A 25,084-nucleotide genomic window follows, 5' to 3' on the forward strand; every position below is an offset into this window, starting at 1 on the left:
GAGGTTCAAAAAACATGATTGCATTTCCATTGATGTCTCATTATTACTAAGAGTCCTGGGTAGTCGTAACATTCACCACTTTGTTATATGAGTTCATGAACCAGTATAAACACTCTGATGCTTAACTCAGACTCTTATCAACCATATGCATGCCTTTCTAGTCTGATCTGTTATCAACATAGAAATTGGGAAACACAGGATTCAATAACTAAATTTAATTAATTTATCAAATAGATTCACAGCGTGTATAGTTAGAGGTATTAGGTAGCAGATTTATTCTGTGCACTTTATAAAAACAGAAAAACAGCATTGTTCAGAGAATAAAAGGTTGAGCAATGTATTTTCTGAGGTAATGGTTCAAAGGGGCCTGGCTCAGAGGAGAGGGAGAAAAAAATAAAGATTATGTACAGCAAGATTTTTCCTTGATGCCATTTTCAATTTTTTACAAATCATAACAATAATTTACTAATCTGCTTTCCTGATTCTGTGGTCTTAGCTTTTAAGTCATACACTTAAAGAATAATAAAAAAAATTCTCTCTACTGTTCTCAGTCTTGAGAAAAATTCTATTTGCAAGGTTACTGAAGTCATTGGTATTTTGATGGAGATCAGATAAGACTGTATGTTCCTCATGAAGATGCAGTGTGAAAACACAGCATGCACAAACTCATATTAAGAGTTATCAATAATCTGAAGAAAACTGGGCTTTCACAAACATCAAAACAGGAAGACAATGGTATAAAACTAACGTAAGAGTGGATCATGTTTACCGGGGGGAAAAATGCCTTCTATTGTTATCAGCCCACTAGAATTAACACCAAAAAAAGGGTTGTTTTTTTTTTTTTCCTGTAAATACTGTTGACAAAGGGAAGAAAGCTTTTTCAATTGGTCTAAGATTAGCTTTTTCCTTTTTGTTTTAATTGCCTGGGAATCAACCATCATTTCATTTCTGGATTCATTCCACTAATTTATAGCCTAGAAGCACACACTGGGCTTAATTCATGGAGAGCTAAGCTAATCTCCTATCTGAGCTCTCTTAACCTCATAATTCAAATTCCCCCAATGATGGGGAAATTTAAAGGACAATTATTTTCTCTTTATTTCTGATATTTTATGCCTATAAATCCTCTTCATATTTCTTACATGATTTCATAAATTATCTGTAACTTCCAAATTGGTTTATAATTTACCACACTCTTGCAAATAAAGTCATTTGCTAAAAAGTCCCTGAAAATGACATATGTTAGACTAGTTGTAAAAGAATTTGAGAGACATGGGGTTGTTTTAAATCCTGTGCCTTGCCTGGAATAATATAAAAAGTAAAACAATAATAAAGAGAGACCAGTAGAGATAGCAAGTGAAAGATTTCAAGAACTACTTTTCCTTTCAATGACTTTGTTCTTATGAGTATTTTACACAATCACACATAATCTGTAAAAACTCACAACTCTTCTCAGTAACACAGTCCCCCAACTCCACCTCCATAACCCCTGTGCTGCCCATCTCCATTTTGCCTCTGAGGGATGTCTTAAATTTGAAAACTGTGATTGTTTAGTATTTGCCTTACAATTCTCAAGAAATTTTCAAGTTCAATACTGTTTCTTTAAGAGTAAGAAATGGAGTATTTCCTGCCATATTAGCCAACAAGGATGTCACAGTCATTGGTGATTCAGCCTTCCCATTGTGAATTCCTGAGCCCACCCGAGGTCAGGGGCTGCGGCCGTGAGGAGATACCCCTCGTCCAAGGTCAGGAGCAGCGGCTGCGCAATGCTGAAGCAGCCGTAAAAAGATACCCCACGTCCAAGGTAAGAGAAACCCAAGTAAGACGGTAGGTGTTGCGAGAGAGCATCAGAGGGCAATACACACTGAAACCATAATCACAGAAAACTAGCCAATCTGATCACACAGACCACAGCCTTCTCTAACTCAACGAAACTAAGCCATGCCCTGTGGGGCCACCTAAGACAGACGGGTCATGGTGAAGAGGTCTGACAGAATGTGGTCCACTGGAGAAGGGAATGGCAAACCACTTCAGTATTCTTCCCTTGAGAACCCCAGGAACAGTATGAAAAGGCAAAATGATTGGACACTGAAAGAGGAACTCCCCAGGTCAGTAGGTGCCCAATATGCTACTGGAGATCAGTGGAGAAATAACTCCAGAAAGAATGAAGGGATGAAGCCAAAGCAAAAACAATACCCAGTTGTGGATGTGACTGGTGATGGAAGCAAGGTCCGATGCTGTAAAGAGCAATATTGCATAGGAACCTGGAATGTTAGGTCCATGAATCAAGGCAAACTGGAAGTGGTCAAACAGGAGATGGCAAGAGTGAATGTCGACATTCTAGGAAAAGGACTGGAATGGGTGAATTTAACTCAGATGACCATTATATCTACTACTGTGGGCAGGAATCCCTTAGAAGAAATGGAGTAGCCATCATAGTCAACAAAAGAGTCCAAAATGCAGTACTTGGATGCAATCTCAGAAACAACAGAATGATCTCTGTTCGTTTCCAAGGCAAACCATTCAATATCACAGTAATCCAAGCCTATGCCCCAACCAGTAATGCTGAAGAAGCTGAAGTTGAACACTTCTATGAAGACCTACAAGACCTTTTAGAACTAACACCCAAAAAAGATGTCCTTTTCATTATAGAGGACTGGAATGCAAAAGTAGGAAGTCAAGAAACACCTGGGGTAACAGGCAAATTTGGCCTTGGAGTACGGAATGAAGCAGGGCAAAGGCTAAGAGAGTTTTGCCAAGAGAACACACTGGTCATAGCAAACACCCTCTTCCAACAACACAAGAGAAGACTCTACACATGGACATCACCAGATGGTCAACACCGAAATCAGATTGATTATATTCTTTGGAGCCAAAGATGGAGAAGCTCTACACAGTCAGCAAAAACAAGACCAGGAGCTGACTGTGGCTCAGATCATGAACTCCTTATTGCTAAATTCAGACTTAAATTGAAGAAAGTAGGGAAAACCACTGGACCATTCGGGTATGACCTAAATCAAATCCCTATGATTATACAGTAGAAGTGAGAAATAGATTTAAGGGACTATTTCTGATAGACAGAGTGCCTGATGAACTATGGCCAGAGGTTCATGACATTGTACAGCAGACAGGGATCAAGACCATGCTCATGGATAAGAAATGCAAAAAAGCAAAATGGCTATCTGAGGAGGCCTTACAAAATAGCTATGAAAAGAAGAGAAGCAAAAAGCAAAGGAGAAAAGGAAAGATATTCCCATTTGAATGCAGAGTTCCAAAGAATAGCAAGGAGAGATAAGAAAACCTTCCTCAGTGATCAATGCAAAGAAACAGAGGAAAACAACAGTATGGGAATGACTAGAGATCTATTCAAGAAAATTAGAGATACCAAGGGAACATTTCATGCAAAGATGGATTTGATAAAGGACAGAAATGGTATGGACTTAACAGAAGCAGAAGATATTAAGAAGAGGTGGCAAGAATACACAGAAGCACTGTATAAAAAGATCTTCATGACCCAGATAATCATGATGGTGTGATCACTCACCTAAAGCCAGACATCCTGGAATGTGAAGTCAACTGGGCCTTAGGAAGCGTCACGACGAACAAAGCTAGTGGAGGTGATGGAATTCCAGTTGAGCTATTTCAAATCCTCAAAGATGATGATGTGAAAGTGCTGCACTCAATATGCTGGCAAATATGGAAAACTCAGCAGTGGCCACAGGACTGGAAAAGGTCAGCTTTCATTCCAATCCCAAAGAAAGGCAAATCCCAAAGAATGCTCAAACTACTGCACAATTCCACTCATCTCACACAATAGTAGAGTAATGCTCAAAATTCTCCAAGCCAGGCTTCAGCAATACGTGAACCATGAACTTCCAGATGTTCAATCTGGTTTTAGAGAAAGCAGAGTTACCAGAGATCAAATTTCCAACATCCACTGGATCATAGAAAAAGCAAGAGAGTTCCAGAAAAACATCTACTTCTGCTTCATTGACTATGCCAAAGCCTTTGACTGAGTGGATCACAATAAACTGTGGAAAATTCTGAAAGAGATGGGAATACCAGATCACCTGACTTGCCACTTGAGAAACCTATATGCAGGTCAGGAAGCAACAGAACTGGACATGGAACAACAGACTGGTTCCAAATAGGAAAAGGAGTATGTCAAGGCTGTATATTGTCACCCTGCTTATTTAACTTATATGCAGAGTACATCATGAGAAACACTGGGCTGGATGAAGCACAAGCTGGAATCAAGATTGCCGGGAGAAATATCAATAACCTCAGATATGCAGATGACACCACCCTTATGGCAGAAAGTGAAGAGGAACTAAAAGGCCTCTTGATGAAAATGAAAGAGGAAAGTGGAAAAGCTGGCTTAAAGCTCAACATTCAGAAAACTCAGATCATGGCATCTGGTCCCATTACTTCATGGGAAATAGATGGGGAGACAGTGGAAACAGTGTCAGACTTTATTTTTGGGGGCTCCAAAATCACTGCAGATGGTGATTGCAACCATGACATTGAAAGACTTACTCCTTGGAAGGAAAGTTATGACTAACCTAGATAGCATATTTAAAAGAAGAAACATTACTTTGCCAACAAAGGTCCGTCTAGTCAAGGCTGTGGTTTTTCCAGTGGTCATGTATGGATGTGAGAGTTGGACTGTGAAGAAAGCTGAGTGCTGACGAATTGATGCTTTTGAACTGTGGTGTTGGAGAAGACTCTTGAGCGTCCCTTGGACTGCAAGGAGATCCAACCAGTCCATCCTAAAGGAGATCAGTCCTGGGTGTTCATTGGAAGGACTGATGTTGAAGCTGAAACTCCAGTACTTTGGCCACTCGATACGAAGAGTTGACTCATTGGAAAAGACCCTGATTCTGGGAGGGATTGGGGGCAGGAGGAGAAGGGGACGACAGAGGATGAGATGGCTGGATGGCATCACCGACTCGATGGACATGAGTTTGAGTAAACTCCAGGAGTTGGTGATGGCCAGGGAGGCCTGGCATGCTACGATTCATGGGGTCACAAAGAGTCAGACACGACTGAGTGACTGAACTGCACTGAAGAGCACTCAGGATGGAGGAGAATATCTGATTGATCTGGCAGCCACGAGGCTGCACCCACTCCCTCCTGTGAGCACTGAGGAACTAAGAATGTGAGAAACGCAGGATACTGGCCCCTGACAGCTGAGATGCGTGTGAAAGTAATAATTTCAGTGAGCCCAGACTCTTGCATCTTCCCATACATGGAAAAGCACTAAATTCCTTAACTTGGGATATCTGGTTTTCTTTCATTAACAGTCATCTTTTTGGTGTTCAGGCTACCTGCCCTTTGTTGCTAGACTTTTGTATAACCTGGGTCCTCCCCTCACCTTCTTGGAGCAGTTCTCCTAGAGTTATTTGTCTCCCAGGCTTAAGTAGTAAAACTTTTCACTAAAGAAAACATAACTCTCAACTTTTAGGTTATAACCATTTTTTACATCAGTAAGAACATGTCATCAATTCCAGAATGTGACTGTATACAAGTGACCCTAAGCTATTTCTTGATTTATAAGATTTATATTTCTATATACAGAGAGATTATATTTTCTAACCCCTTTTCTATAGGCTTTCCTAACCATCTGGATTTTCTAATACTCTATTTTAGAAGCAGTACGATTATTAGATATTAGCTATGTAAGCATATGTTTAGAATATGACAGTTTTATATAATAAATTTTGTCAAATCTGTAAATTGAATATATTAGTTACTGCAGTTAATATTGCAAAATCCCCACAGTTCAGTTGACATATGGCTCCCATCGATTAGAGCTTATCTTACAGCAATAAAGAATGAAACTCATTTAGCCAAAAGTTTTGGCAATTTATGTCTATAGTAAGAATGGCTCAATTTTTACATAATTATGTAATCCTGGATAAATGAATGAAAAAGTAATTTGTTTTATTTTTGAAACTTTTGCCCTTTTACACACAGGAAAGTGAATTCGATGGTTAATAAATACAAAAAAATAATTATTATTCATTCAGGATTGTCTATATAGCTCATTATCTTTATAAAGATATATCAGGCATCAATGTATTTCAAATCTATCATAGACAAAATTACTTTAAATTACTTTAAAAAAAGTCTCCTCGCTAACTAAAGTTAATACTAAATTACTTGTTATTGAAGTGGTAGAGAAACTAAGTCTTTGGTGAAATAAATTCAGATATTTTGATGTCTAAATAATAAGTCAGATTGACTTCAAGAGAGGGTATAAATCTGCATTGTCTGTTTTAGGGCAACTTTTCTTTTAATATTGTGCTTTTTGTAGTTTTTGTCTGTCAAAGTAATTTATGATCTGTAAATTGTCAGCATAAACATATTAGTAATCTTTGCAAGTATTTATGAAAACTTTGGGCAAGATTATTGTACAGATCTGAATTCAGATACCTTATGATCAGCCATAGAATCTTTGACATAGAAGTGGCATTTAAGATAGTATGTTACATATGAGCTTTGCTTCCAGGGTCAAAATTCATTTATGCCTTCCAGTTGCATTCTTGTATTGCAGAGACCAGAAAGCTAAAAATTTTCCTGATTCTCGGGGAACTCCCCAGTGGCCTAATGTTTAGGATTCTGGGCTTTTTATGTCAGGGCCCAGGTTCAATTCCTGGTCAGGGAACTAAGATTGTACAAGCCACATGATGTGGCCAAAAAAAATTCCCAATTTCTGTATAGCCATCACTCTAAATGGGATTTAATTTTATATATTCAGATGCACTTGTCCAAGTTTTGAATTGATTTTGTGTTCAGTGCGTGTTCAGTCTTTCAACTGTGTCCGACTCATTGCGATCCCATGGACTGTAGCCCACCAAGCTCCTCAGTCCATGGAATTTTCCAGGCAAGAATGCTGGAGTGAGTTGTTACTTCCTCCTCCAAGGAATCTTCCCAGTCCAGGGATCAAACCCACATCTCTTGTGTTTCCTGCATTGGCAGGCAGATTCTTTACTACTGCTCCACCTGGGAAGCAGAGGCACTGATGTAAGATTTGAATTTATTTCAGAACTGAGTTATTTAGAGCAAAAGGTAAGACATCCATTCTCAAGTGTAGATTATAGTAAATGTAACATTTCATAATAACTTTACCAATGGCTGAAAAATTTGACAGCAAGCCTTCTCAAACTTAGTGATGGTAGTGAGACTCTGGAACTGATAGTTGTAGAAGTGATGTCTTAGTTACACCAGCAACAGCATCCTGCTCATAGCAGAGTTGCTGCTCCTGTAATGGTCTGGTTCTGTAAGTTTTAATTTCTACCAGAGTCATTCTTCCCAGAGAACACAAGTTTAGGCAGTCTTTGTCCAACTAAGACACACCTAGAAAATCTGGTCAGGTGTTGCAAAATGACACATGTGAGCTACAGCCCGGTCAAAGTAGCCTGTTAAGACAGATGAAGAAATTAAGCTCAGAGAGGTTAAGGACCTTACCTTGAGTCACATCCTAGGAAAGGGCTGTGAAAGAAATTAAAATTTAGTATGACTCAGGCCAGAAGACAGTAGTACATCAGCACTAGTGGTTAAAATATTGAAATATTTCTGTAACTGTTGGCACATAGTCACTGCCTTGAGTCCCCTGTATGCCCCTGACCCTTCTCCTAGGACCCAGGGGACTTTCTAACCAGCTAGAATTGAATAAATAATGCCCAGTACAGCAGAGGTCATTAGAATTTTAGCCATTTCTGGATCCTATGGCTTGTGCCATCTAAAATTGCTAAATATCTGTATTTTTCACTTCTGGGTATGACTCGGCAGGCAGGTACTTTCTGCCACACCAGGCTATGTCTTTGCTTAAGACTTCATTGAATTCAACGGAATACTTAGATTTCAAACTGCAATAACGCAATTTTTTTTTAATCTCTGCTTAGAATAATGCCATTATTGTTTGTGGAGGAGGGAGACACTTGGCAATCCTCTTGTCATCAAAGGTAGCTTATCCAAAGATGGCAACCTATAAAATTTTATTTTTGACAGGTGGATAGCAGTCTTTTAGCTCTGGTGAAATGCTTAACAAACTGACAAATGAATTTGAGAGGAAAACCATCTATCTTGGCACTAATAACAGATATATAGTCCTGAATACATAAGATTTTATAGTTTTCAGATTTGTAAAGAGTCAAGAGAAAATAAACCAAAGGCCATTAAGCTATTCAGTGCTATGCAACTGAGTTATTTTACTTCAGGAAGCACTAGATGTCATGACACAATTCTTTACATTTATACCTCTTGGCACCTGGGTTTGACAGCTGCATTTAGCAATAAATGTACAGAATAACTCTCTTCCTACTATTGCTTTTGTTATCATAAATTACTCCCAAATTGTCAAAATGTAAAATTCCTCAGACTTTCTAGGCCCTTGATCAATAATGAGTGAGTCATTACACAAATACTGCTGGGATGACCAGCCTTTGTCCGAGAAGTGGAAGATAGATTTTTCTATCTTTTCCTGGCACCTAATTCGGCTGTAAAATAAGTGTGTCATAATTTATTTAAAGTTCAGGGAAAAGAGAAAGCCCAAGAGTTCCTGAAGTGTAGTGTACTTACCTCATGGAAAAATTATAACTGGTGGATAACTGCTGCTACTGATTTTAAAAAGTAATACTAAACATGATAGCATGATGGAGGAGAGAAGAAGCTGGAGAAGCCACACAGTTCTCAACACAAAATACAACGTCCCCATCTCCAGGCTTCACGGTTTTACTGGGAGAATTCAAGAGTCAGAACAAAAACATTTTTTTAAAATATTAATATAGTTGAAAAATAATGCTTGATAGTCACATAAGCATGGCAAAATGAAAATGCACATTTATTCCACTCTGTCCTAAAACCCTGTTAATATAAAGAGTATAAGTAAAAATAGAGGGTACTGCCCCTATAATCAAAAAGAATGGGAGAAGAGAAAATAGAAAAAAGTTGATAATAAAAATTTAGATGATGGAAATAGGAACTCACTTAGCAGAGTAATGAAAACTGAAACTACGCACTTACATTTATCATTTACTAAAAATAACATTTATTGCCAGGTGGTGCAGTGGTAAAGAATCTGCCTGCCGATGCAGGAGACAGAAGAGATGCAGGTTCTGTCCTTGGGTTAAGAATAATTCCCTAGAATAGGAAATGGCAACCCACTCCAGTATTCTTGCCTGGGGAGTCCTATGGACAGAGAAGAGCCTAGCAGGCTACAGTCCGTGGGGTCGCAAAGAGCTGGACATGACTGAGCAGCTGAGCACACAAATATTTATTGAGCACCTACTATGTCCTAGGCCCTGTTGAGGGAGAAGCAATAAAGCAGTGAATTAAAAAGGCAAAATTATGCCCTGTGGAACTTAAATAGAAGAAGCTACTGAGAAGGAAGTTGATTTGTATTGCAAAACCACAAAGAAGCTGAAAACAAATTTAGGGCACAGAGTGACCCTGTGGCACTGAACGTGTAAGTGAGGGAAGGTGCTAAAAATAAGGGAAGAGGGAAAAAGTCAATTTAAGGGACAATTCAGTTATTAGATTCATTCTCCTACTCAGCATAACTAGTGTCTTGTATCAGCCTTCCAAGTGTAAGAAATATGTCTCCTGCTTCCCTTCCATCTTGCAAACTTTGAGCAATATGCCTCATGCGATCAGTGCCGACAGAGAACTGTATCAAGTGGGGCATTCTGGGATGTAATTTCAGTTTAAGTTGATACAGTGCAAAATCACAAAGAGAAAGATTTGAGATTAGGGGACCTAGAAAGGAGTGAGGAAATAGTAGTTTGAGGGTAATAAAGGGACACCCAAGGAAAAAAACAACTGAGTAGAATGCCTAGCAATAAATCAACCCAGATTGGAACCAGAGGCAGAGGGCTTCAAGAAATAGGGATTTAAGAAAAATATGAATTCAAGTGAACTGATTAACTCAGGTGTTTGATTATAATCAGAGGTGTTTTTAAGTTCTTGTTGGAGCACAATTAAAACTACAGGCAAAAGAGAATAAATGTACAAGAAACAAAATGTAATCATAATATTGTGCACTGCTCAGTTGTTAACATTATTTATATCACTATAATCCTCTCTTCATTGAGTGGTTATTCAACAAAAATTAAGAAGAAATATATATGGAGAGATAAGGAAAGGTAGTATTAGAAAATTAAAGCAATTGTATTCATGGTAGGGAGTCAGAATATAGCATGTAAGCTCTTTTAATTAATAGACTTTATTTTAAGAACAGGGGTTCAATTCCTGAGTTGGTAAGACCCTCTGGAGAAGGGAATGGATACCCACTTCAGTATTCTTGCCTAGAGAATTCCACGGACAGAGGAGCCTGGCAGGCTACAGTCCACAGGGTCACAAAGAGTCAGACATACTGAGCAACAAATACTTTCACTTTACATTGACAGAAAAATGAGCATATAGTACAGAATTCTCAAGAATCCCTCACACACACATACAGCTTCCTCTACTATTCATATATTGCTTTGGTATATGTGTTACAATTAATGGACCAGTACTGATGATCATTGGGCTTTCCTGGTGGCTCAGAGGTTAAAGTGTCTGCCTCCAATGCGGGAGACCCGGGTTCGATCCCTGGGTCGGGAAGATCTCCTGGAGAAGGAAATGGTAACCCACTCCAGTATTCTTGCCTGGAGAATCTGGAGGAGCCTGGTGGGCTACAGTCCACGGGGTCGCAAAGAGTCGGACACGACTGAGCAACTTCATTTTCACTTTCACTGATGATCATTGCTAACTGAAGTCCATAGTTTACGCTTTGTGTTAGACAGTCCTGTGGGTGAAGGAAGAGGGTAAAATGTGTAATGTCAAGTATCTGCCATTACAATATCATAAGAATGGTTTTCCTATGCTAAAATCCCCCCATATTTCACTTATTTATCTCTTTCCCTATCACCCAAACCTCTGACAATCACTTCTATATATATTTTCTTTATAATTTTGTCTTTTAGAATGTCAAATAGTTGGAATCATGCAATAGTCAGCCTGTTCACACTGGCTTCTTTCACTTAGCAATATTCATTTTTCTCCATGCCTTTCTGTTGCTTAATAACTCACTCATTTCTTTTTTGTCACCAATTAATATTTCATTGTAGGCATATACCATAGTTTTTTCATTCATTTACCTATGAAATGACATTTTGGTTGCTTCTCATTTGAGGTAATTGTGAGTAAAGCTGCTATAAACATTTATGTACAAATTTTTATATGGACATCAACTTGTAACTCATAAGGATAAACACATAGGAGAATGATTGCTGTGTAATATGTTAAGATTATGTTTAGATTTGAAAGGAACTGCCAAACTGCTTTCCAGAGTGGCTGGACAATTTGCATTCCTACCAGCAGTGCTTGAGACCTCCCATTACTCTGCATCCTTACCAGCAATGGCTATTGTGATATTTTGAATTTTAACCATTTTAATACATGAGTAGTCATATCCAATTGCTACTTTAATTTGCAGATCCCTTATGACATGATGCTGAATGTCTTCATATGCTTAGTTGCTATCTGTATATCTTCTTCAGCGAGATATTGCCTCACATCTTTTCCCCATTCTTAAATTGGATTGTTTGTTTTTTTAATGTTGAGTTTTAAGAGTTTTTCCTATTATTTTAGAGGTAAGCCCTTTATCAGGTATGTGTTTTGCAAATATTTTTTCTCAATCTGTTGCTCATATTTTATTTTTCTGAATTGTGCCTTTTATAGAGCAGAAGTTTTTAATTTTAATACAGTCTAACATACATTTTTTTTCCTTTCAGGATTGTACTTACATTGTTGTATCTAAAAACTCAAGTTCACCTAAATTTTCTCCTTTTGTTTTCTAGAAGCTTCATAGTTTTTGTTTTCCATTTAGGTTCCTGATCCTTTTGGATTTAATTTTTGTTAAAGTTTAAAATGTGTCTAGATTCTTTTTTTTTTTTCTTTAATGTGGATATCCAATTATTCTGGCTCATTTGTTGAAAAAAGTTGTTCTTTCTTCATCTAATTGCTTCATTCCTATACCAAAGATCATTTGACTATATTTGTGTGGGTATATTTCTAGCCTCTCTTTTCTCTTCTGCTGATCTATTTGTTCATTCTTCTCCAGTGACTTGATGTTTTGACGGTTTTTAGTCGTTAAGTTGTGTCCAACTCTTCGCAACCCCGATGTACTCCTCCAGGCTCCTCTGTCCATAGTATTTTTCAGGCAAGAATACCAGAATGGGTTGCCATTTCCTTCTCCAGGGGATCTTCCCAAACCAGGGATCAAGCCCACATTATCTGCATTGCAGGCAGATTCTTTACTGCTGAAGCCCACTGTCCTGATTATTATAGCTTTAAAGTAAGTCTTTATGATTAAAACTCTCGAGAAAGCAGGAATAGAAGGAACATACCTCAACATAATAAAAGCTATATATGACAAACCCACAGCAAGCATTACCCTCAACCTAAAGACTCTACCAGAAAATTACTAGAGCTAATCAATGATTATAGTAAAGTTGTAGGATATAAAATTAACACCCAGAAATCCCTTGCATTCCTATACACTAACAATGAGAAAACAGAAAGAGAAATTAAGGAAACAATACCATTCACCATTGCAACAAAAAGAATAAAATACTTAGGAGTATATCTACCTAAAGAAACAAAAGACCTATACATAGAAAACTATAAAACACTGATGAAAGAAATCAAAGAGGACACAAAGAGATGGAGAAACATACCGTGTTCATGGATTGGAAGAATCAATATTGTCAAAATGACTATGTTACCCAAAGCAGTCTATAGATTCAGTGCAATCCCTATCAAGCTAACAACAGTATTTTTCACAGAACTAGACCAAAGAATTTCACAATCTGTATGGAAATACAAAAAACCTCGAATAGCCAAAGTAATCTTGAGAAAGAAGAATGGAATTGGAGGAATCAACGTGCCTGACTTCAGAGTATATTACAAAGCCACAGTCATCGAGACAGTATGGTACTGGCACAAAGACAGAAATATATAGATCAATGGAACAGAATAGAAAGCCCAGAGATAAATCCATGAACCTATGGACACCTTATCTTCGACAAAGGAGGCAAGAACATACAATGGAAAAAAGAAAACCTCTTTAACAAGTGGTGCTGGGAAAACTGGTCAACCACTTGTAAAAGAATGAAACTAGAACACTTTCTAACACCATACACAAAAATAAACTCAAAATGGATTAAAGATCTAAATGTAAGACCAGAAACTATAAAACTCCTAGAGGAGAACATAGGCAAAACACTCTCTGACATAAATCACAGCAGGATCCTCTATGACCCACCTCCCAGAATGTTGGAAATAAAAGCAAAAATAAACAAATAGGACCTAATGAAACTTAAATGCTTTTGCACCAGAAAGGAAACTATAAGCAAGGTGAAAAGACAGCCCTCAGATTGGGAGAAAATAATAGCAAACGAAGCAACAGACAAAGGATTAATCTCAAAAATATACAAGCAACTCCTGCAGCTCAATTCCAGAAGAATAAATGACCCAATCAAAAAATGGGCCAAAGAACTAAACAGACATTTCTCCAAAGAAGACATACAGATGGCTAACAAACACATGAAAAGATGCTCAACATCACTCATTATCAGAAAAATGCAAATCAAAACCACAATGAGGTACCATTACACACCAGTCAGGATGGCTGCTATCCAAAAGTCTACAAGCAATAAATGCTGGAGAGGGTGTGGAGAAAAGGGAACCCTCTTACACTGTTGGTGGGAATGCAAACTAGTACAGCCGCTGTGGAAAACAGTGTGGAGATTTCTTAAAAAATTGGAAATAGATCTGCCATATGACCCAGCAATCCCACTTCTGGGCATACACACCGAGGAAACCAGATCTGAAAGAGACACGTGCACCCCAATGTTCATCGCAGCACTGTTTATAATAGCCAGGACATGGAAGCAACCTAGATGCCCATCAGCAGCCGAATGGATAAGGAAGCTGTGGTACATATACACCATGGAATATTACTCAGCCATTGAAAAGAATTAATTTGAATCAGTTCTAATGAGATGGATGAAACTGGAGCCCATTATACAGAGTGAAGTAAGCCAGAAAGATAAACACCAATACAGTATACCAACGCATGTATATGGAATTTAGAAAGATGATAACGATAATCTTATATGCAAAACAGAAAAAGAGACACAGATGTACAGAATAGACTTTTGGACTCTGTGGGAGAAGGCGACGGTGGGATGTTTCAAGAGAACAGCATCGAAACATGTATATTATCAAGGGTGAAATAGATCACCAGCCCAGGTTAGATGCATGAGACAAATGCTCAGGGCTGGTGCACTGGGAAGACCCAGAGGGATCGGGTGGAGAGGGAGGTGGGAGGGGGGATCGGGATGGGGAATACATGTAAATCCATGGCTGATTCATATCAATGTATGACAAAAACCACTACAATATTGTAAAGTGATTAGCCTCCAACTAATAAAAATAAATAGGAAAAAAAAAAAGGATGTGCCCATTGCAGTTGCCAACTGAAATTACACTATCAAATGAGCATGCAATAAATTGGCAGATTTTTAAATCAAGTCAAAACAATAAGTAAGTAAGTCTTTAAATTCAGTGATATAATTCCTCTAATTTTGTTCTTTAGTATTGTGTTGGCTATCCAGGATCTTTTATCTTTTCAAATAAATTTTATAGTCAGTGTGTTATATTCAAAATAACACATTGGCATTTTCTTTGGGATTGCATTGAATCTGTAAATCAAGTTGAGAATAGACATCTCAACAATATTCTACCCTCTTACTCGTGAAAATGGAACATCTCTCCATTTATTTTGATCTTCTTTGATTTCTTTCATCAAAAATTTATAGTTTTTCTCAAATATAGTTCCTGTACATTTTTTCTTAGACTTATGTCTAACTATTTCATTTTATAATGGTACTGTGAATGCTATTTATTATATTTTAAATTTCAGATTCCAATTTTTGTCATTAGCATATTAGATAGCCGTTGACTTTTGTATATTTGTATTCTACAAACTTTCTGTAATAGATTATTAGTTTCAAAGATTTTGTTTTTTGGTCAACTCTGAGATTTCTATGTATATAATTATGTCATCAACAAACAAATGCAATTTCACTTCTGCCTTCGCAATCTGTATAAACTTGGTTTCCTTTCCTTATGTTGTTGCATTCTAGTACAGTGCTGAATAGGAGTGCTAATAAGGGACATTCTTGCCTTATTTCTGATTTTAAGGGAAAAGCGACCTTCACCACAAAAGGAAGTCAGAGTATAATGTATAAAAGTCTTAAAAGCAATAAACAGACTGTTAAGCAAGTTATTTTAAAATATAGAGTTAAGTATCAGATAAAACTGTCAAAAATAGTTTGCCACTGCAGAGTAGAATATTGATAATAAGGAGGAGTGATGAAGGGCCCTGCTATTTATTACTTTATCTTTCTGTACTTTTTGACTTGCAAAACATATGTTACTATGAGTATTTTAATAATTTTCTTCAAAATAATATGAGTAATTTTGATGAGGCCTATTTTGAAACCTAACTGGGGACAACTTATGTAAATCAGTTAACAGTTTTTGGCACATAGAAAGAAACCATGGAATGATATTAACATAACTGAAGAGAAATTTTTGATAATTTTTAATAGCAGTCATATTAGTATTACTTTCATAGAGAATACCAACTGAAACAAAATTGATAAATTAAGTTGAGATTCATGGATAGATTTTAAAGGTCTGATGGTTGTAGGTTGTGGTTACTGGTTGCTTAATAAGTCTCTATAGATAATAGACAAACTTACAAAAGAATCATTCATTTGATTTGGTTATGAAGGTCTTGCCTTACTGGTGTAGGTGAGCATTATCGTCTGATATGCAGAAGAGGAAAAAGAAAATAGATTAGATTTTGTTTGTTTTTCCTTTCTGTTCATTGGTCCAAAAAAGAGAAATGCAAAGAATCTGTGAAGAGTGAATTATTTTGACAGTCACTCTGGACATATCTTTTTAGTTCTTTCCAAATAGTATGTAATTAGATGTTATTTCTGCAATGCTAAAAATTTAATTCATGTCCTTCTTCTTTCTTCTTTCCATTTCTCTCATTGGATAGTGAATCAATATAAGGTCAATGTATTAAAAGCTTAAGATCAGTATAATTCAACACACACCTTTCTCCCATCTAAAAACTATATCCTTCCAAGAGAAGTCTTTTCTTCCCACAAAAAGTGATATGCACTTTTGACTCTATGTATCAGTCATATAACACATCTTTTTTTCCCACTTCGATGATAATCGAATATGAGGACTTTAGCTTTAAAAAGTAAGGCAGACCAGACACTGAAAGACCATCCTTCTATTGGACAACTAGGTCCTTGATAAAACTTCAGTACACTTTGAAGTATGCAATAAATGAAAGAAAATGTCTGGACACCTCTCAGATTCTCCATCTTAAACACTACTACCTCCTACCACTTTGAGAGGAGATTAAAAAAAAAAAGAAACAAAGGCAGGGAGCCCTGAAAAGTGAGGCATCAAAAGGTGATCTTTCTCTGAAGGAAAATTGTACTCTCAGACTGTGTTTCTTTTTTTGTGCTGCATAACCTACTACCACAAATTTAATGATTTAGAGCAAAATACACTTACTATCTCACTGTTTCTGTGGATTGAGAGTCTTAGATTAGCTGAGTCCTCTGCACGGTTGCAACCAAGCTATCAACAAGGTTGATAGAAGCTTATTGGAGAGGGTTTGTTTCCAGGTTCACTAATGTTGTTGGAAAAACTCATTTTCTTGCAGTTATGAGACTTACAACAGCTTCTTTCTTCAAGGTCAGCAAGAAGGGCAAGATTTTAGAACAAGTCAGCTAAGATAAGGAAGTCTTATATAATGTAATATAATGATAGGAATGGCATCCAATCACCTTTGCCATATTATGTTGGTTGGAAAAAAGTTACAGATTGTGCCCATACTCAAGGAGAGGGAATTATACACGGACATGTACACCAGGATGTGGGGATCATGGTGGTCATCTTAAAATCTGTCCACCATAAGACCTATTGATCAGGATTCTAAGGACAATGGAATGGACAAGGGTGGAACTTGAAATTCCTTCATTTGGCCAACAGCTCCAGTCAGTTTAATTCAGTTGCTCAGTCGTGTCCAACTCTTGGGCTTCAAAGTCACTGCAGATGGTGACTTCAGCCATGTAATTAAAAGACAACTGCTCCTTGGAAGAAAAGCTATGACCAACCTCGTCAGCATTTTAAAAAGCAGCACACCAGGCTTCCCTGTCCATCACCAGCTCTCAGAGCTTGCTCCAACTCATGTCCATCGAGTCGGTGATGCCATCCAGCCATCTCATCCTCTGTCATTCCCTTCTCCTCCTGCCTTCATTCTTTCCCAGCATCAGGGTCTTTTCCAGTGAGTCAGTTCTCATCAGGTGGCCAAAGTATTGGAGTTTCAGCTTCAACATCAGTCCTTCCAGTGAATATTCAGGACGGATTACCTTTACAGTTGACTGGTTGGATCTCCTTGCAGTCCAAGGGACTCTCAAGAGTCTCCTCCAACACCACAGTTCAAAAGCATCAATTCTTTGGAGCACAGCTTTCTTTATAGTCCAACTCTCACATCCATACGTGACCACTGTAAAAACCATATCTTTGACTAGACAGACCTGCGTCAGTAAAGTAATGTGTCTGCTTTTTAATATGTTGACGAGGTTAATCATAGCTTTTGTTCCAAGGAGCAAGCGTCTTTTAATTTCAGGGCTTCAGTCACCATCTGCAGTGATTTTGGAGCCCAAGAAAATAGTCTGTTACTGTTTCTATTGTTTCCCCATCTATTTGCCATGAAGTGATGGGACTGGATGCCATGATCTTAGTTTTCCGAAAGTTGAGTTTTAAGCCAGCTTTTGCACTCTCCTCTTTCACTTTCATCAAGAAGCTCTTTAGTTCCTCTTTACTTTCTGCTATAACCTGCATGTGTGAGGTTATTGATATTTCTCCCTGCAGTATTGATTTGAGCTTGTGCTTCATCCAGCCCAGCATTTCACATGATGTCCTCTGCATATAAGTTAAGTAAGCAGGGTGACAATATATAGCCTTGACGTATTCCTTTCCCAGTTTGGAGCCAGCAACTCCAAAGGGCATAAAAAGACCATCAACTGTTCATACAGCTTCTTGTAAGGAAACATGGAAGGAGGTATGCAAGTCTTTTCAGATGTTTATCTACATAAGAATCATCATATTGGTCCCAAAGAGCTTATACCAATTTATATTTCAAATCCATCTCTTGCTGATAACTTCTCAATTTAGGCTTCCAGAATTCATACATAATATGATCAGTGAAACCTGGGTTTATTGTAACAATGGCAAAGAAATACATAAGGAAGTAAAGTGAATGAGATTCTGCAAAGGCAATAGTTATGCTCCCATAGCATTTAATTATTGAAATTATCAGAAATAGTTTATAAACTATGAACTAAATATTACAAAAATAAAAAGATTTTATTTTAAAATAACTTACTAAAAATAGCAAGCCATATTGTAAAAAGTAAATAAAGTTTTCATGAAAAATTATCAAAGTCAGAGAATCGATAAAGAGTTAAAAAGCAGATTGGGTACCATTAAGAGTACCTAAAAGAGAATTAAAATACATTGAAAAATAAATTAAAAGAAGACACACAAACTAATGCATGAAAAGGAAAGAAGATGAAAGATTTTTTTTTTAATGGCCTGAACAATGGGGAAAACAGAATGAGATAGTATAAGGTATACTTTGCCATAGTCTCAGGATGAAAAGATGGATAGTGTGAAAGATACGTTATATTTGAAGAGGTAATAGCTATGCTTTTTCTCAGATCTGAGGAAAAATACCAGTCTACAAAGGCAAGAGGTGAAATTAATCCCAAGTAGAATAATAAATAAATTGAAATAATAAATATCAATAAATAAAATGAAACACACCTACATCCACTGTAGTAAAACTTCAGAATACCAAGGTGATTTTAAAATTTATATAGAATAGCAAAGGCCTGAGAGTGGCCAAGACATTACTCAAGATGGAGAACAAAACGGGACTGTTGCTCTGCCATGTATTAAGTCTTGTTATAATGCTATTTTAATTAAGGTGGTGGTGTAGTTTTGTTGGAAAAGGACTGATGGAACATGCGCACACATACAGTCACAGAGAGAGAGAAGAGAGCCCCAAAATAGAGCCACACGTATATGAAAACACAGGGTATGACGGAAATAGCCTTGTACACTATGAGGAAATGAAGGAATAATTTAATATGTGATGCATTTATCAATTTGGATAAAATTAAGTTGCACCTTGACCACACACCATACAGAAAAATATATGCAGATGGCTATGTCCTTAAATGTAAGAGGTGAAGCATTAAATTTTTGATGAGAATTGTATGAGAACAACTTCTGATTTGCAGTTAGGAAATTATTTAAAATACTAGACATAGGAAATAAGATTGATGAATTTTGCTGTATTAAAATTAAGAAATTCTGTTTATAAAAAGGCACCATGAAGAAAGTGCACATCAACCCAATGTTGTAGATAGTATTTATAATTTACGTATTTAGGGTTACAAAGAGTTGGACATAGCTTAGTGACTGAACAACAACAACATATGTAACCAATAATGAAATGATATCTAAAGGAGAAATAACACAGCTCATTAAGAAAACATAAAGTAATCCAGGGGAAAATGGCAAAAAAAAAAAAAAACAGTAGTAGACATATCACAAAAGAGAAAACATGAAGAGACAATACACATATAAAATTATGTGAACTTATGATCATAGCAGTGCAAATTAAATCATAGTAAATTATCATTTTGTACTACTTTTTTGGCCACAAAATAAGTCTGCCAAGGATCAGAGGTTGAAATATAAACTTACAGAAGCACATTGGAAACAATTTTGTCCTGTCTTAGATGATTGAATATAAAATCCCCACCATCTGGCAATTTTATTCAAGGTATCAATCTGGGAAAATTCTTGCATTTATGTACCAATAGATTTTTTACAAAAAAGTCATAACATCATCATTCATAATAGAAATATGAAATGAAAATGACATAAATGTTCATCAACATGAAAATGTATCAACTATAGCATGTTCACTCAATGGAAAATTATACAACAGCATGTCAGTGATGCTTAAAAGTGTAATTTTAGGTTTAAAAGTCAGATCATAAGAGAGAACTAGACATAATGATTCCATTTTTGTAAAGCTCAAAACCAAGCAAAAACAGAATGTTGTTTAGTAATGTGTGTGTTACTAATCACAATGATGATGATACTGATTAACAATTAAGATTGTCACAGTGCTTACCACATGCAAGGCCTCTTTCTACATGCTACAAGTGTAGTAGCCAGTATCATTCTTATATGAGATAGATACTGTTATCAATAATTATCCCCAAAATAATAATTTGGAAACTGAGGTAAAAGGGGTTAATGTAGACTGAGTCAGCATTCTTAACCATTATGCTATACCACACAGAAGTGATAACTAGGAGATGTATGTAAAGCAGGGAGATGGGATGGGGAGGAGCACACAGATTGATGCAAAAGTATTGGTAACATTTAAGTTTTTGGTTCAATGCTGAGTGACAGGTACACATTTTAATATTTTCTATCCTAACATTCATATATATTATACATATTGTGCTTTCAAATGTATATAAATGTTTTTGAAAGAATAGAATTTGATGAACATTAGGCCATATACCTATCTGTTTCCAGTATCTTATTAAATTTAGCCGTCTGCTTTGCCCTACGATTCTACTTATGGGTGGGTTTCTTGTGAAAGTGAAATCGCTTAGTACTGTCCGAGTCTTTGGGACCCCATGGACTGTAGTCTACCAGGCTCCTCAGTCAGTGGGATTTCCCAGGCAAGAGTACTGGAGTGGGTTGCCATTGCCTTCTCCAGGGGATCTTCCTAAGCCAGGGATTGAACCCTGGTCTCCCGCATTGTAGGCGGATGCTTTAGTGTCTGAGCTGCCAGGGAAGTCCACCAGGGTCTCTTGTAAGCATCACCAATTGTGTACTTTGCAGTACCAGGCATTGTCCTAAACATGTTATATGCCTTCCTTCTCTTATTGTTCACAGTAATCTCATGGTGTAGGTATTTTTTATCATTATTGTTCCAATTTTACTGTTAGAAAAAAAAAAAATGTATAGAAGAAAGTCAAGTAACTTAATCAAAGTCACACAGTAGTACCAAAACCAGACTTTTATCCATCCTACCATGAAATCTGTTTTTATGAGCACAGGTTATTCTTGTCTACCTAAAGCAGAATAGTAAATTAATTACAAAATAGACTTGTCCAAAGTCACATACATGACTTTTTTTGTTAGCTATCACTAAGCCAGTGGTTTCTAAGCATCATTTTATTTACCCTTTGTTCAAGGTAAATTTATATACATTTACAGAAGTCCAGTATATAAAATAGATAAAAACAAAACTTCTCTGGTTGGAGTAGATGAAAACCCACCTATGTTGATTTTCAGAGGTTCTGCCAAATCTCTTTGTAAAACTTACAACAGTTTTTGGACAATTGAGTGTTGGTGATGATTGGATTGCTGTGTCCCTTTCTATTATAGAAATGTATATACATGCCCGTTGCCAAGATATTTAGGCATATCTAGCTTTAATGTAGACAGAATATGTTTTCTCTCCTTGTCTGTTGCTCTCCTTATCTGTCACTGTTGAACTTGGCCATGTGACTTGCCTTTGCCAATGGAATAGTAGCAAATGTGACATAAGAAAGACTTTAAATACTGCTGTATACTCTGGCTTGGATTCTTGTGTTCCTGTCATTGCAATAAGAAGAGCGTGCTCTGAATAACTATTTGTTCTACAATGGAATATGTGGAATAAATCCAACCTCACCTGCAGATGAACTCACTGAGCCTGATTAAGCCCAACCAGGAACAGCCAAAATTCACTTGACCCACAGACATAGAAACAGGAAAAAATGTTTGCCATGGTAAGCCACTGAGATTTAGGGATTGTTTGTTATATAGCATTATTACTGTAAAAGCTGCCTAATACAATAAGTGTATTGTAATTCAGAAAGTAGTATTAACAAAAGCATAGAAGTCTAAAATATAGCAAGTTCTTCAGCATTTAAAACACTTTCATGGGAGTCAGTAAGAAGAATAGCCTCCAGTGTCTGACAGACTTGGTTAAAGGATGAAATTACTGAGTATCTGGACCTCAGTTTCTACATCTAACAAATGGACACATGGGTTTGGTGTGTGTGTCTGTGTGTGTCTGTATGTATAGAAGTAGTTTAGAGCATGTAGATATTTAACAAATGGTGGTTTATTATAGTATCATCATTATTAAGCAAATGATGGAGATAAAAGAACCTCTTTTCAAAAGAGCATCTTGAGAACAGAGATATATTACTCTATTTTATCCCCAGTTTTGTTCTAAGCAAAAGAGAGTGACAGGGTCACTGTATCTATGACACATACTCAAAATTCAATGTTAGGAAAAAACCCAAACTGTGCCCCAATAACTTGAGAACTTTGTCCTGTTTCTTATTTTCCTGAGAGTCATGCCAGCAGAGGAAAGGGCCTTGTTTATTAAACTGTGATCCCACAGTGTCTATTTGACAATAAGCATTTTTCCATTTCCTTATTATTAAAGATTCTGAAGATGCATGAAGTTTCTTGTCAAAAATTTACTTATCTATAATGCACCACTAAATTTGTGTGGTGTCCTACATTTGAACTCATCTTCTACAACACAGAGAATCTGTTGAAAAATGTCTTTTTTTCCATGGCCTTCATGATACAATGACTCAGTCCCTTGTGGGTGGTAGGTAACGCTGCCCTTGGTCACTGAGTGAATGATTTGGAAAGCTTCTGTGGCTGGACATATTTGAGTTAAATGATGCAGTAGGAAAAATGGGGGTCATGGAAAGAGCATGGCACTGCAGATTGTCAAATGATGCGCGGCAGCCTTCTGGAATGTGGTGCAGATGGAAAGGCTGTGAATATGCTTCAGGTACTGCAGAAATTAGAACAAGCAGAAATCCACACATGTTCCCTCTAGACATTGGGATCTGGTGTCAGTGTTCTTAGAAATACAGATGGTGTTACAATACACCTAATAGCCTTAACTCTGACCATCTGGACCCTGAAGAAACTGCTTGCTTGGATTCCCTAATCAGTGACCATGTTTTACTGCATGGGAAGCAATTAAGCATAATGTTTCTGGACTTATTTAAAAAACTGATAACCTTGGCATTCCTATTTTCTTTCTGTGAAGTGATCCTTCCACCCCTGTCACTTCTAACCCTCTCTGCTCTGAGCTGATTGGGACACCTGATTCCAAGTAATTCTACTCTGTCCCTCATTCATCATATGGGAACAAATTTGTAGATGGGGACTCTGAGCAGCTCCCATCCTCCAAGATAAGGTGATATGCTCATAAATAACTTGGTTCTGTCAACAAGCAACAGAAGAAACATCGGACATGAGCTTTTAATGTTGTCTTTGTTGCATGACTTAGGAGGAAGGCACTACATCTCTGAGCTGCGGCAAAGCCAGTGCAAAGCAATCACTCAAGTTACAATCCCATTGGAGTGGCAGGGTAATTCTTGGTGGTATTGATTTGTGTTTTGCTCTCCTGCCCGTTTTAAGAGAGTATCCAGGCCCCCATGTTCATGTTTGCCTCAGGAGAACTTCATGTTATCAGGTTTGATAGCTGAGGCTGCTGGGCTTTACTCCTACAACTGAGTTTCTGGAAAAACTACTAGTGAGCAATTTAAAGAGCAGCAGGGAATTTAAAAAAAAGCACTGGTTGAATTCTGTTCCTCTAAAAGATATGTTGAAGCCCTACTTCTCAATACTTTGAATGTAATCTAATTTAGAACCTTTGTAATCAAATTAAGGTGAGGTCATACTGGATTAGGATGGGCATTAAATCTAATGATTAATGTCCTTAGGAAAAGGCTATATAAGTAAAGATGCAGACACACACAGGGAGAACATCATATGTAGAGGAGGCAAAACTTGTAGTGATGCCGCTGCAAGTCAAGGGACACCAAGGATTGACAGCAACCACCAGGAGAAGCTAGGAGAGAATCACAGGACAAATTCTCTGTTCAAGCCTCCAGAAGAAACCAAACTTGCTGACACCTGGATCACAGACTTCTAGCCTCCGAATTTGTGAGAGAAAGCATTTTTTTGTTGTTTCAAGCATCCTAAATCATCTGCAGTTTCTAAAATTTATCATTTTCCTTGTACTCAGTTACTAAAAACTAGTTAAGATTAAGTAGGAATGTCTTAAGTATTTTACTGACATAACATGATATATTTCACTATGAAGACCTCCATCAGGTCTCTTACTATGAAAAATAATGATCAAAAAATACATTTTATAATTGTTGTACTTGAAAAGAGTTCATAACTGATAGTTCCTATTTCTACATTTTCTTTTTTTTTTTTTGCCAGCACACTTAGTGGGATGGAAAGGATGTGGCCCTAGAGAAACACCCTTCCTAAGCATCATCCTGCAAGTTCACTTTTTTCTTGACCTACCTGTATTTTCAGAATGATTTGCAGTTAGATTTTCTATGATGATCTGCATTTGATTTTCTCAGATGGAATCCATGACCTGAGACTAATACACTCATTCCACTGAGGTAGATAGAATGCTTAAGAAAATTAGGAGAATCATGGCTAATCTAATCCTTGGCTAGCAAGGTTGGCAGAAAGTTGGGAAGAAAGATCATTTGCATGTGGTAAGGGATAATGAGGATCAGAAAAGACACTGGGTTCCAAACTTACCACATAAATGCCAAAACATTACAGGTAGGTAACCCATGGCCAAGAAGAGTCCTATAGAGAAGATGTAGATTGAGGGAGATAAAATTATTGTTAAATCCCAATATCCTACATAATCTCATTTCTGCATCTTGTGATTATGCCTATTATGTCAAGTATCTATGAGTTGGATAGCAGCAACTCATTAAGAAGAACCAACCTGGCTTAATAAATAAGACTTTGGAAGATATGTCATTCAGTTACATAAAAGAGT

Source organism: Cervus canadensis, chromosome 25 (assembly GCF_019320065.1).
Source record: "Cervus canadensis isolate Bull #8, Minnesota chromosome 25, ASM1932006v1, whole genome shotgun sequence".
Lineage (NCBI taxonomy): Eukaryota > Metazoa > Chordata > Mammalia > Artiodactyla > Cervidae > Cervus > Cervus canadensis.